Raw genomic sequence first — 15,193 nt, forward strand, 5'->3', positions numbered from 1 at the left:
CCCCAAAACGATAGAGATAGTCCTTGTGGTTCCTCTGTAATAGCGCTCGGCGAATCCGCGAATTTTGCCGCGATTTGCAAATTTCTTCACATGTAAAAACTGCTGCTGCTTGCCTTCCATTTGCCAGAAATTCGTTTAACCTGCTAACTATCCCTGCATCATTGCTAGTGTGAGCCTGGACTAATATTAACTAGATACCACTCACCCTGAACCTCTGAAAGGGAATTAACAGCATTTCCAGCATATTTCTCATCCATTGCTAACACATATAAAAGCATTTGGGCCTGTGTTTTCAAAACTCCTATCTGTTTTCTGTGGTGTAAGCTTGCTGGGGTGAACTGATTACATTGATTGCATTTTTGAGAACTGCGTGCTTTCCTCCCATTCCCTTGCATTGCATAAAGAGGGGGGGAGTGGATTGCCAGAGAAAAGTGATTACATTGTTTGGTTGAAATCATATTGAGTATTTTCTGTACTGCATTCATTGAATATTGCATCCACCTGAGCTTACATAAAGCATTTTGTACCACCTTCTTCTTTTGTTCCTATTTACCAGTGTGCTACCTTATCCATTTCATCTCAACTCCTTAGTAATTATAAAGAAGTGTGCTAGTGCCAGATTCTCTGTTGTTAATCTGTATCATATCAGATTAAGTGTGATATTCAATTATTAATTTATTATAAAGTGTCATATATATATCTATTGTTTAAATTATCAAATAAACCCTTTTAACTGGCAAAACAGAACTACTTCTTGGCTCAGTGGGGTCAGGGGGATTCCAAGAGAGGGGTGTTATATAGGGGTAGTCATCCAGAACGCATGAACTGGACCTAAAGATATATCAATAAGGGTTTTCATTCAGTATTACAGACTAGGCGCTGACTTAGCTGTAGTGTTGAATTGAATCCCCTTACAATGTAGAGCTATATTCTGATGCAGTAATTTGTGTGGATCTTTCGTCATATCTTCCTCCTTTTCTTGTAGGAAAGAGTAGAGGAAAAGAACATGCTTCTACACTTTTCTTCCATAAGCTTTGGCTTGACGGATTTGAAATGTTTCTAATGCATTTCTTGTGGTGTCTTTGGAGTGTAGAGGGTGAATTTTATACTGGTCTAAAATGTTGGCTGCAGAAACAGGATCTACAGTTTGTGATGAATCTTGAAATATTTTGGTGGTTTCTCTTAAGTTTTCCTCTATGCTTATATCTTTGTAGTATTCATTGTTTTCTTTGATATATTGCAATGTTTGTCTTATTTGTTTAAGTCCACTAGTTGTTGACAATTATTATTTTTTTTTGTTGGTACACCATTAACTAGTACAATCGAAGATTGTTCTATTGCCCCTTATACTCCTACAATTTCTACATTTTCTTTAAGATGTAATGTCAAATATACTACTTTGCCACAAATTCCCTTTAGTAACTCAGATGGAGGCAACTTGGTTGTTTTTGGTTGATGGCGTATTATAGCTTGAAATGGGGGTACTCTTTGGATTATAATGCTCTCATACAAGTTAAGATCTTGGAGAGTTTTTGGAAGTGGGAATATTATTAGTGATAGCACATGAGGTCCGGGGCAGTTTGCCATTCTGACTGGCACCCACTTGTGATGGCTCAGCATGGATAATGCATGTAGGTACCTTCCTTAATTTGATGACCATTTGTCCCCCTTGCCTCAAGCTTCAAGGAGGAGCGACTCAATGAAGAGCTCCTCAGGGTCCTGGCAGGCTTTCCTTATGTGGCAGGCAGGCTGTAGGCAGCAATTGAAAGTGCTAATTGTGGGGTTGGGGGCAGAGAAACAGTAACTGTGGTGGCGACCTGCTACACAATGCACCAAGAGAGGGCAGAGGCAGGACAGCCTCCTCAGGCAAGCTGCTGCATTGTGCCACACACAAAACATCTCTTGGGAACTATTTTAGCTCACTTTAATCAAGCCTTGCATCAAACATTTCACCCAAAGCACCTGCCAGTGTTTATTCTGATATGTAATGACTAAATTGGAGTAATACACATGCTACTAGTGTAATGAAAATGTGTTAACCAAGTCTGCCATCAGCCACTCGATGTATAAGTACTATGCATGTACTTCACTGAAGGCCTATTCAAAACAAGACTTGGCAAAGCCAACAGTTTTGTCTTGTGCATTAGTATTAAGCATTTGCAGGCACTGCCATCATACACACAGGTACTCACACCAATTTGCAACTTCTACCATCAATAGCCAATTAATACCAATGCAGCAGTGCCTCGCTAGTGCATTTCCTATGCCTACACACAAGCCCAAACTGTTGGCATTACCAATGCTTGTTTCTACATCTTCCGGGCATCAGCATTGAGCAGCACATGTCCAATCAGCAAACTGATTGGTTGCCGCCATGTGGTGGGGGCTGCACATTTCAGGGGGAGTAATGAAACACCTCATTAGTTTGGATTATTAGGTGGCAGAACCACCTATAGGTCACAACTGTTGCACTAGATTACAGATAGTGACAAATGGCACCAGAGGAGGTACACACAGTTTGAAGGTGTTGTTTGGCTATTTGCCCACCCACTGACTGCCCATCGGTGTGCTAATCCCTGTGCCATTCTCTCACAGTTCCTGGCCATCCCCTCCTCATGGGAATTCTTTCAGCTCGCTTTAATGGAGCCTTACCATCAAATTTTGCTCTCAAAGTGCCTGCCAGTGTTGCAATTCTCTGACTGTGAATGACTTAATTTGAGTTGTAAACACACTAATGCTGTAGTAAAAATGTCAACCAGGTCTGCCTTGAGCCACTCGATTTATGAGCACTATGCATGTCCTTCACTGAAGTCCTGTTAAAAACAAGCAATGGCAAAGCCAACAATTTTGGCTTATGTACATGTCCTAGACATTTTCCAGGTGCTACTATTAGATGCCCAGGTACGTGCACCATTGTTCACCTGCTACAATCAAATGCATTTCCCACAAATACACAAAAGCCCAAACTGATGGCATAGCCAAAGCTAGTATTTTTGTGTATCAAATGTGCCTCCAGACATGCACACACAAAGCATATGTTCTTTTCATTGTCTAAATGATGATGTAAATGAGAGAAAGAAATATGAAACACAAAATGTTTTCTGGCCACGTGACTTGGCCACACACCATGAAGTGCTGCACCCTTCCCCCTGGCCCCCAAGCAGTACCACTCCCCCTCCAAGTTGAGCATCAGCTGGGGCCGTGCCCCGTTTGCCCACCCATAACATTGTCTCTGCCTTTGTGACAGCTGTAGGAGAATGGACTGGTTTCACAAAGTGCAACACTCTTAGTGGGGCCACTTTAGGACAAGGTCGAAAGAAGGGGACTCAGTGTCACTCTCCCCTATGAACAAAGGACACAGGCAAGGACCTGACAAATTCTTCGAATTTTGGCACCAACAGCTTTTCCTGTTGCTCTGTTTGACAACAATGCATCTGTTCCATGAGTCACACAAAATAAATGAAACAAGCAAAGGACACAATTTCCCTGGCAGAAAACGCCACTATTTCCGGAATGCGGTTAGCAAAGAGTAAACGGTGCTCAAAGAGGATAGTTGCTATCATACTACAAGTGGGGAAACTAGTCCCTTAATCACTAAATGCAGTTAACACTCATGTCATCTGTCTCTATCTATTTATACCATTCTATTCTTAGAGACTGCACGGCTTTAACAAAGCAATGGAAATCAATAGGAATGTCTCTCCCTCGTTGTATTAATCTGTGCCACCGCCACATACTTAAGACACATACAGACATCCAGTAGAAACCCCAGCCTACTATTATCTAGATTATACATCACACTGGGTCATCTCCTGGTTCATGCATTCTTGAACAATAGATGTAGATTAATTGCTTAATCTTTCTTTAGATCGCACTGGTAAGTATCTTTCACGGCTCGTGAACATTTACACACGTATTTCTAACTTTATTCTTTTACAGTTGTTGACTATTTCTAGCGAGCTGCGGTGCCCTCACTAAAAGTATGTGGCATAAACAATGAACAGCAGCTGTCAGGCAGTACCTACGGGATCTGGGAATGCCTCTCACTCTGGTCAAAGGTGCCAGAATCGAAAGTAGAAGCTGATTTGGTCCTATCCCACAACAGGGGAATATAACATTATTCCCAATATGAGCAATTGCGTTTAATTCAGGTATAGCAACCGCGAACCAAATATGTCATGCAGGCATGTGTCATATGGACACAGGATGATCCTCGTCATGCTAGACAGCACTGCTTTACTTGTTTGAATTAAGAGAAATATACGTGTATGTCATGGTGGAAGTCATTCCGAAGAAGTGGAGTGGATTTAATAGACATTTTCCTACAGCCTTGATTGCATGACTTGTATTTACTGGGAAAGGGGTGCTATGCTATCTTTGCACCAACTCCGATTGTTTCACTTTTTGGCTCGTGAAACTGATCCAAACTGAGTTCTTAGGCATGCAAATTCACTTCGAAGAGATCAATTTTTATTTGTGTTAGCATGACTTTTTGAAAAGCTGTCCTTGCTTTATGTCATGGGCGATCAAATACGTAATCGGTGCAGCTCTCATTTACAAAGGATGTTGAGCAACCAATAATTAATATATCAAAACATCTAATCACCAAATGTAAACATTCCAAACAAAAATTACCCCCCCCAAAACATTCTCCCAAATGTCATTCAATTTATTTTCATGAAATTACTTCTAATTTGCATAGAACATGTACCTGAGCATCAGCAGGACGGTTCCCGAAAAAACGTAAACCGGGATGATTCCCATGGGTTCAGCCCGGATGAATGCTTCAGCTTTTTCTAAGGTTCAAGATACGGGTTTCAACTGGGTGTCAATATAAAGACAGGCGAGTAGGAGCTCAGGAAAGTCTATAGTTGGCATGTAAAGAGCCAGCAGCGATACATTTTCTATAGGGAAGGGTTTTGTAGCTTGTTAGGTAAAGGTAGAATTAAATTGATAAAGGGGCCGAGAGGTTGAAGATGTGTTGGTGTGTTGATGGGGCACATGAATTGTGGGTGGAGGGGTAATGAATCCCTCATGCATTTTGAAAGCGAAGGAGAAGGCAAAAGTACTAAGAACCATACAGGTGTAGGAGAATACCCAAGAATTGAGACCGCCAAATGCATTTACTAGGCATAGGGGAGTGTTAAAGCACTGAGAACCCAATGTGCCTTTTGTAGGCAGAGGAGAGGCCACATCACTGGGAACCCCCGATGTATTTTGTAGCTAGAGGAGAAAGTCGAAGCAATAAGAACTCCTTATACATTTGGTATGCATACGAGAAGGCCAAAGAACTGAGAGCACCAGATGCACTGTTTTATACGTGGAGGAGAAGAATAAAGCACTAAGAACCCATGTGCCTTGTGTAGATGCAGGAGAAGGCCAAAACACTAAAAAACCCACATGCATTACTAGGCATAAGAGAAGTGCTAGGCACTACTGGGAACCCTGCATGTATTCACTAGGTATATAGCATGGCAAATAACTGAGCACCCATGTGCATTTGCTAGGTGTAGGTGGAGGGAAAAGCACTTAGAACCCCCACATGCCCTATGTTCATGGATACGAAGGCCAAAGAAATGAGAACCCTATGCACATTTTGTAGGCAGGGGAGAAGGACAAATCACTGAGAAACCATGTGTCTTTTATAGGCAAAAGGGAACGTCACAGCAATGAAAACCCCACATGCATTTTCTAGGCATAGGAGAAGTGCTAAGTACTACTAAGAATCACACATGGATTCACTAGGTAAAGAGGGAGACCAAAGAACTGAGGACAACAATATATCAATGAAGAATGTGGCACTCAGACCGGACTAAGACCATGGCACCTCAATATAAACAAACATAAACACACCAAGATCAGGAATACTTATATAGAGGGCAAAAGAACATTCATTCTTTAAACCAAACAAATCCTGACACTGCAATATAAAACAAATCAATGAGGGCATGTATGCTTATACCCAGAAATCAATCTTTATTCGCAACAGAGCATCCTCCTTTAAAAATGCATGCACATGGTAATAGTGTACATAGGATTCAACCACAAGAACATTTTCTCATTTGAATAATCAACATTTGATCGAAAACTGACTACCATGAATTTGCATGGTATGTTTAGCACCAGAATATTCTATAGAGAGTTGACTCCATCCGTTGGAATCCATATGTTTTACACTTGCATGAACATCTAATGCAGGTGTAAAACAAAGAGCACTCCTAAACATCAAAGCAGAAATGCTGCCCTCCCAGCATGAAAATGCACTGGAGTAGAAAGCATGAATGCAATGTTCTTCTCCACTCACTGTAAAATGTCCCTTAAAGTGTTCAGTCTGGAGTCAGGGGTGTTACAGTTATTACTGGTACTCTACTTCTATAAACATATCATAGAGTTGACCTTTAATAATTGCTAGCCCTTTCATTCTCCTGTTCAGAGAGAATGATTTTCTTTTTTCTCTATCCTTGCTCCTGGCAAGGCGGATCTGTGAATGGCATAGCATCAACAACTCACTACATTCACTGAGAAAATAATAGATTCAAGGTTCTGGTTTATGCAATACTGGTGCACACACATGTGATCTGAATAAAAACCTTTGTGGGGTGTATTCTCAAGCTATGTCCTTCTAAAGAAACTCTTTCCACTTCTTCGGGTATATTCTGAGAACACTTGTGATGGTTTAGAAAGAACCTTTATTTTCAGATGTCTTCTGTAAGATACTGGGCCTCATTACGACTCAGGCGGTAAGGGTTTTACGACGGCGTAAACAGCGCCGCCCCTTACCGCCTGAGTACGAGGTCCCTTAGCGCCATGGCGGATTTAACACCTGCTTTTAGCAGGTGTTAAAATCCATGGCGCTAAGGGACCATGGAGTTAATTACGCCACCGTAATTTACGGTGGCGTAATTAACGCCTTCCCCACTCCCATTATGCCCTATGGGGCAAAAATGGGAATGGGGAAGGGTAAATGGGGATTGGGGACTTACCGCCCCGCCAAGGTCGGAATGGGGCGGTAAGTCCGCCAACCACCATGGCGTAAACGTAGTTTACGCCATGGTGGTAAAGTCACGGCCCAGGCGGTAACTTACCGCCTGGGTCGTAATGAGGCCCACTGTGTTTTATTCATTCAGTAAGAGTTTTCTAGTTTGTGCATTGTTTTTCGCTTGATGAAATACATCCCTTTGTTTGTGCTGTGATGTGGTGAAAGAAACAGAACTCCTTTTAGCACTGCTAATATTTCCACAAATAAACAGACTGGTGTGTATGTGAATCCAAAGATAAGAGCCTTTCTTCCCAAAATAAAGCAGGATGGTCTCTTCTCACATGCTCATGGGTGATTCATGTTGTGGATTATGTAATGCCGATATTTGTATATAATTGCCTCAAAAATGCTGATTGAAAATGCAATTGTGTGTAAATCTGAATGAACATGAGAGGAGCATGTTGATTCAAAAAAGAATAGACCTTTATATTCTGCATCAGGACTAGGGTACTTAGAAAACTCAATTCTGAATTATACATTTGCAGTCCTAATGGAGAAATGAAACTTGGCTCACCAATGCAGTATTTACATGCAAGCTGGTCTACTGCCAAAAGTATAGTCATTTGTTAATAACAGGATCTCTGTTAATGGGAAGGTGTGAGCTGTAAGTGACTTCAATCCAGAAATCCAACTAAGTCAATGCTTAGGATGGATGCCCAAAGGATGCCCTTATTTATATATTTTGATGTCAAAGTTCTTTAAATCTGGATGATGAACCCTTATATAGGGCCCCTCTCTTTGAATCCCCCTGACCTCACTGAGCCAAGAAGAAGGTTTGTTTTGCAAATTAAAAGATTTATTTGACAATATATAACTCACACTTTTATGAATAAAATAATATTTGATTAGCACACTTATGAATATGGACGGTAATCAACAATGGATAATATTACAAAAGTAACAATCTCTTTAATCACTTATGGAGTATGGATATGAAGGATACTGTAGCAAAGAATACCTTATGTGATTCAAGGAAATGCAATAATGGGAAAGAATGCAGACCTGATATGATTTCAATCAAAAGATAATATGGTCACTTTTCCCCTGTGACTGCTCACTCACCCCTATGAAATATGAATATGTGCAAATGAGGGCACACAGGTTTCAGGAATACAATCAAGAATGCAGTTCAATTCCAGTTCCCCCCAGCAAGCTTAGAGAAAACAGGTATGATTTTAAAACACAGGTCAAAACACTTTTGAATGTGATTGCAATGGATGGGATAATCTGCTAAATTGATTTTAATTCGCTAAAAGAGATTCAGGATGAGTGATAGTTACTTGAGATTGGTTCAGGTCAACACTAGCAATGATTCATGAATGATTATCAAATTGAAAACGAATTTCAGCAATTGAGAACAAGGAGCAGCTATTTTGACAGAAAATGACATTGAACCAAATTGCAATTCGCGGCATTTTTTTCGTGTGCCGAAATCGCGATTATGGAAAAACTATAACAAATTTGGGTTTGTTGGAAAGCTTAGGATCTTAGCTTTAAAATGACAGTTAAAGTTACGGATGTTTTTGTGAAGGTAGATTTTGCAGAAATAAAGTCAAGATTTCAGAAATGACAGATGCGCCTTAGAGATTTACCAACAACAGGATGGACACAAGATTCTATAATGCAGATCTGGACAGGTTGAAATGGTTGAAAGAGGATTACTTTAAACTAAGAGATTGGTTATGGACAGTTGTAGACTAGATATTCACTCCTAGGCTTTGGAATGGAATGGGCCTCGTCAAAGATCTGATCAAGGGGTTTGGCTTCACTCTCGCCCAGAAAGCCTCCATACATAAGAATACATCTAAAACTCCCAATTTACCCATGACACCTACCACCACCACAGTAGAGGAGGAGGTGAAGAGTGATCCTCCCTTGGATCTGGAGACAGAGGGGTAAATAATTCTCCTCTTCCTACAAAATAAACTGACAAGAGAAGTACCTCTACCCATGGCCAAAAGAACAGTACTCCACCAGTCTTCCAGAATTACTGATGCAGTTCAAATCGAAACATATGTGAATCCACGGTACCTATGTTGTAGACCTATCACAGATACAGATACACCCCCACACCACAAGTGGGGGGGTCAAGGAGCAGGTTTCCATGGAAACTTTAATCAACATGTTGTGTGGGAAAGGAATCCAACAGCTTCTTTCAGTACTCATTTTCCTCCAAATCTAAACAAAAGTACATTTCCCCAAATCCAAATTTCCAAAACAATACTCTTCCTCCTCCTCCTAGGTTCTATGACAAATTGTCCCAGTACCAGGGAGAGTGGACACCTACAAATCAATTCAACAACACACATTTTCAACCACACCCCACATACTTCACTAGAAGGGCCAGCTGTGCCACTAGAGAGCAACACAGGTATAACCAGAGCTGTCCCTACAGTATTGAGGGCAGAGAAAAGATTTCCTAATTGAAGTCTCCAGTAAAAAAAAAATGGCTGAGAACATTAATCAGGTGTTGTGGGTGCAACAGCCCCGACAAATGCCAGTGTCTGCAAAATAGCCCCTCAAGTTGATCAGCTCCATCAATGGGACAGTGACAGAAGGTGATAGGTCTACAACATAAAAAAGTCATCCAAAGTCATTCTCCTTGGGGACATCAACCTAGGCCTGAATGACACCAAAGACCCTGGTGCCAAATCACTTGACACAGCTCTAGCCACTCTAGGATTCGCCAACACCATCACAGACCCTACTCATGCACTAGGCAGATCATTAGACTGGATAGCCCATCACAACTGCCCCCTCACAGTCACAGGCAATACCCCCACCCCATGGTCTGTCCACCACACCATCACCTTCAACATCCCGACCTCCTCCCCACCCCGCCCTCCCAAACCCTTACCACCAGCTCTCACAAGAAGTACCCACCAACTGACCAAAGAAAGACTCTTACCCTTCCTACAGGGACCTGCCTTTAGACCACCCTTTTCCAACGACCCAGAAACCCTTGCCAAGAACTACGACTCTGCTATCACGGCAGCAATCAATGCAATCGCCCCACTTAAGCCACGCAAAACCAAACCTACCAGCCACACCAATGCCTGGTTCACCCAAGACCACCTCAAACTGTGCACAGACAAGCGAGCAGCACTAGCTCAATGGCAAACATCCCGTGATGACAAAGACAAACTTAACATCAAATCCCTCACAAACGAATATAAGAAAGCCATCATCAAAGCCAAAGCCAAATGATTTGAAGATAGAATCTCCGAGGCCTAATCAAACACCAAGGAAATGTTCGCCATATTTAGGGAACTCGAGACCCCTACACCAACCCCTCAAAACTTCACCAAAGATAAAGCATGGTGTGACGACATCCAAACAGCCATGCGCAATAAAATCAGCTCACTCCAAACTAAAATTCTGAACACTAAACTAGCGCTCCCCACCCCCCCTATCCTCCTCCCCCAACCTTCCCCCTCTCCTCACCCACAGAGGCCTCCCCTACCTTCTCTTTCAAAACCATTCAGGAAAAAGACATGATCAACATCATGAAAAACATCAAACCCTCCAATTGCAAAGGGGACCCCTGCACCGCCTCCATCATCAAAGACTGCTCAGACACCCTTGCTCCTTTCCTAACAGCCTTTGTCAATGCCTCCTTCACCACAGGGAGAGTCCCCTCGTGCCTCAAGGAAGCATGGGTCTGACCTCTCATAAAAAAAACCTACACTTGACCCCACCTCTCCCAACAACTACCGTCCCATTACCACAGTCCCATTCCTCCTCAAGATTCTAGACAAGGCAGCCTACCTGCAGGTCCAGCACTTCCTCGAAGAGCATAACCTCTTAGGACTGAGACAATCCAGCTTTCGGCCTAGGCACGGGACAGAGACCGCCCTACTCGCCCTCAAAAACCAAATGGATGATGCTAGAGACCAAGGCAAACCTGTCCTGCTCCTTCTCCTCGATCTCTCTGCAGCTTTCGATCTTGTAGATCACGACATCCTCTGCCATCACCTAACCTCCAAAGCCAACTTCTCCCAAGAAGCTAACACTTGGATCACCTCCTTCCTCCAAGGCAGAACCATGCAGGTCTTCTCTGACCTAGCCACTGCATCACCCACATTCATGCTATGTGGTGTGCCCCAAGGCTCCTGCCTCTCCCCGACCTTATATAACATCTTTACCCGCCCCCTCTTCCTTATCCTTGACGCCATGGGCATCTCCTACACCAACTACGCTGACGACACTCAGATCCTCCTCACACTAACAGGTAACTATGACACTGACTGCGCAACTCATATACAACACAATCCAAATGTGGATGGCTATCAACGGCCTTTGCCTTAACTCTGACAAAACTGAGCTCCTTCTCGTAGGATCCCCCGACACCCACAAGAAACTTGACTCCCAGTTTAGCCACTTTACCATTGACTCAATCAGAATTCCAGTACCCGACACAATAAAAACGCTAGGCGTCTATCTAGATTCTAACCTATCCATGACCAGACAAATAAACGCAATCGCCTCCTCTGCGGCTTACCATGCAAAACTCCTTAACGCAATCAGGCCTTTTCTGTCAAAATACACCTGCACCAACATAGCTAGAGCCATAGCTGGTTCCCGACTAGACTACTGTAATGTTCTCTTCTTAGGGACCTCAAACAAAAACCTCGAGAAGCTGCAAGTAATTCAGAACAGCACCCTATGCGCTGCACAAGGCATTTCCAAGAGAGAGCACATCACCGCTGCTAGAAAAGCATTGCATTGGCTCCCCATAAAGGAAAGGATTATATTCAAGGCGCTAAGCATCACCCACAAATGTGTCCATCTCTCAGCCCCAGCGTACCTATCTCAGAGAATCCACCCAGTCGCGTCCACAAGACCCACCAGGACACCCTATGCCAATATGCTCTCTGTGCCCAGGGTAAAAAGAGCTAGAGCAGGTGGCGCCAGCTTCCCCTACCTTGCCACACTACATTGGAACAACCTCACCACCTCTCTGTGAGCTGAACCCTCACTGACTGCTTTCCGCAAAGCCATGAAAACTACCTTGTTCACCTAACCAACCTCTCATGTTTTAAACTTTAATGACTAACATGTATGATGTACTATGATGTATGATGTACTCTGTTGTATGATTCTCCTTATCGCTTGACACAGGATCCTGCCTCACTGTAACCCAAGGCACAACCTATAACTGTACCTGTAACTAAGTTCCTTTACAAGTAACAGCGCCACAATGCCCCTGGGCTGCCTCCGCGCTATATAAATGTAATAAATAAATAAATAAATAAATACACAAATAAATAAATAAATAAAAAAATAAGGTACATGGACTTAATTCAAATCTCTAAGAAGAAGAGAAAAATGGAGTATGGAGAAAAGTGTTGGCCGGTCCAAGAGGAAGCCTCTTTTGTTCCACATGAAAGTACCAAAAAGGAAGGAAACCAGAAGCAACTACTCTTCAACCCTTGATTTAAAACAAAATAAAGACACACATGGACATTCAATGAAACGAAAAACAGTAAATGCACCATTAAAATAAAGGAGAGTACAGTGAAGAAAGTACTATGGATGTTCAAAGAGGGGTTGAAAGCTCCAGAAAAAATGCATCAAAATCCATATACCCCTAGACAAGAGGTCCAATGTGATACCTATTCCAAAAGTCTCCAAAGGTTTACAGTGATTAAGGAGCCTCAATCCAAGTCAGGTACAATTTTGCAAGTGACCAAGACCACCATGTGTGAACCATTTATGGAAGATTTTCAGGGTGGACAAAATAATGCCTGCTAAGAAGTGATTTCTAAACTATAGAATGTTTCTATCATGGCTGTATTCTAAACAGATCTTAACAAATATCACTTAAAACAGTTGTTGTTATTGTTCTTGTGAGTTCACAGCGTAATAACTATACAATTTCACTTGGCAAATGTCCTTAAATATTCCCAGTCACGCTTATGTTATTTGCTGACAACTTAACATTATGCTTTGTTTGATTTGAAATGTATCACTATTGCTTGGAGAGTTCTGTGTTGGTTTGCACCAAGCTAACAAAAAGGTGAACCAAGGAAAAAGTTAAAAAAAAATGCATTGAATTACCAATGTTCATAATCAATCAGATAAATAGCTTTGGAAGCTTAGGTCACTGTACATGCACCCACTAATCCACATGATCCAGTCAATGCCTATCTCATAACTGTATATATAGTGCACTTCTGTAGCATCTAGCGTAGTAAATGGAATGCAGGAGTCAGCTGGAGGCTGGTGAGAGGAATGGGAAGCCGCGGGACACAGAGCGAGCGAGGACCATTAGAGGGAGAAGAGACAGAGAAGCCACTTGACGGACATCCATGTTTCCCCTCTCCACATTACGCCCTTTAGGATTATTATATATTACTCATACAAACAGTTAAAGTATTATTAATTGTACGCTTTATATTCACTCATTAACTGTGTATGCCCCTGCTTCAGTGGCGACGAGGACGTTCCCACAGCCTTTGAGAAGGATCTCCGGCCTACTGCAGGTAGGGGGCGTAACAGCTAATGACTCCATCTGCTGCAAACCACCTAATAAAGAAAGAAGGAAAGGAGAAGAGTGTGCACATGCGCATAAATACACAGTGTTTGCTGAAAGTAACTGAAAGTGTTGGGAAGCAGATTATGTGACGATCGACTAGCCGGCCATCATAAGGTCAGGCATTACCTAGTAATCATCATCTGATCACTCTCATCCTCGCAGCAGTACTCAGTTAAACAAAGTTACTGGACATTATTCCAGTTGAACAGTGAGTAGGAAATCATCATTTATCATCCTCATACTCGTCACAGTATTTTCTTGCTTTTAAAACTGTTCAAATATTTGGTCACGGAAAGTGCAGTAAGATAAAGAAAGGTGGAGTCTAGCCAATTTCACGAGCCACAGTGAAAATAGAGGAGAGTAAAAGCCAGAAATGTATTCACAGACAGCATGGCTCACAGAGGCAGTGGAGATATGTCCATGCATGATGTACGAGCCCCTGAAATTTTCTTGCCAGACATAGGGGAACCTTTACTACTTGGAAAAGGTGGCTTAAAGTATTTGTAAACTATGCCAGTGTGGTGTGTGGAACTAATTACAGTGTGGAAAGAAAACCGTCTTTATTACTACACTGTCTCGGACCGGCTGGTCAGGAGAAGTATGAGGATTTACCAGATTTGTCAGTGGGCGAAAGTGGAGACATGAATGAGTATGAGAAAGCAATTCAAAAATTGAACAAGCATTATGAAAAGAAAATCAGTACGATTCTGGAAAGATACAAATTTGGGAAGAGAGTTCAAGAAGAGGGAGAAACAGTGGAGCAGTATGTTACAGCATTGAGGAAGTTAGCAAGGACATGTAAATTTGATCAACAGCTGGAAGATAGGATAAGAGATCAGTTCATGCTCGAATGCGGCAGTAGTAAAGTCACAGAAAAACTGTGGGCTGAGGATGATGCTTCATTGGATGATGCACCAAAAATGGCCAAAGTAGAGCATAAAGAAAAGTGTGTGAACACTTCAGAAAGCAGAATGAAAGAAATGTCGACCAAGGCATCGGTCGGCGCTGTACTGCTGGATGGTGGAAAACATGGTTGCAGTTATTAAAAATGAGGCTAGAGGAGTAAACACCTACCGTCAAGCGGATAGGAAGATAAAGGTTGAAGACAGGCCAAATCCTGAGAAGAGAGATGTTCAAGATGGAAAATATAGGAGTAAAAGGAAGGAAGTGTAACACCAGAACCGAGGTTGATATACCCAAAGAGAAAGAGGGAGAACATTGGCGAGAACCTTTTATAGATATGGGAGCCCATCACATTGGGCAAGCAGTGCGACGTGTCCTGCTTTGAAGATTGTCGACAGAAACTGCAGAGGCAGGGGTCATTTTGCCAGCTGTTGTAGAGGTAGGCGAGGATCATCAAATACAAATTGGATTTGTGGTGACTATGATGATGAATTAGAAGAATGTGTCTTCATGGTTTCGGATGAAGGTGAGGAAATTGATAGCCCAAGAACAATCATCGCATTGAAAGGCCATCCCATTGTTATGATGGTAGACTCGGGAGCCAGATATACATTGATTCCAGATTCCAGAGAAGGTATGGAAGAGCTGTGGACCAGAATTTCTGAATGAGGTGGATGTTAAACCAAGGGCGTATGGAGGAGCCAAAATTGAGT

Source organism: Ambystoma mexicanum, chromosome 6q (assembly GCF_040938575.1).
Source record: "Ambystoma mexicanum isolate Mex_15411 chromosome 6q, UKY_AmexF1_1, whole genome shotgun sequence".
NCBI lineage: Eukaryota > Metazoa > Chordata > Amphibia > Caudata > Ambystomatidae > Ambystoma > Ambystoma mexicanum.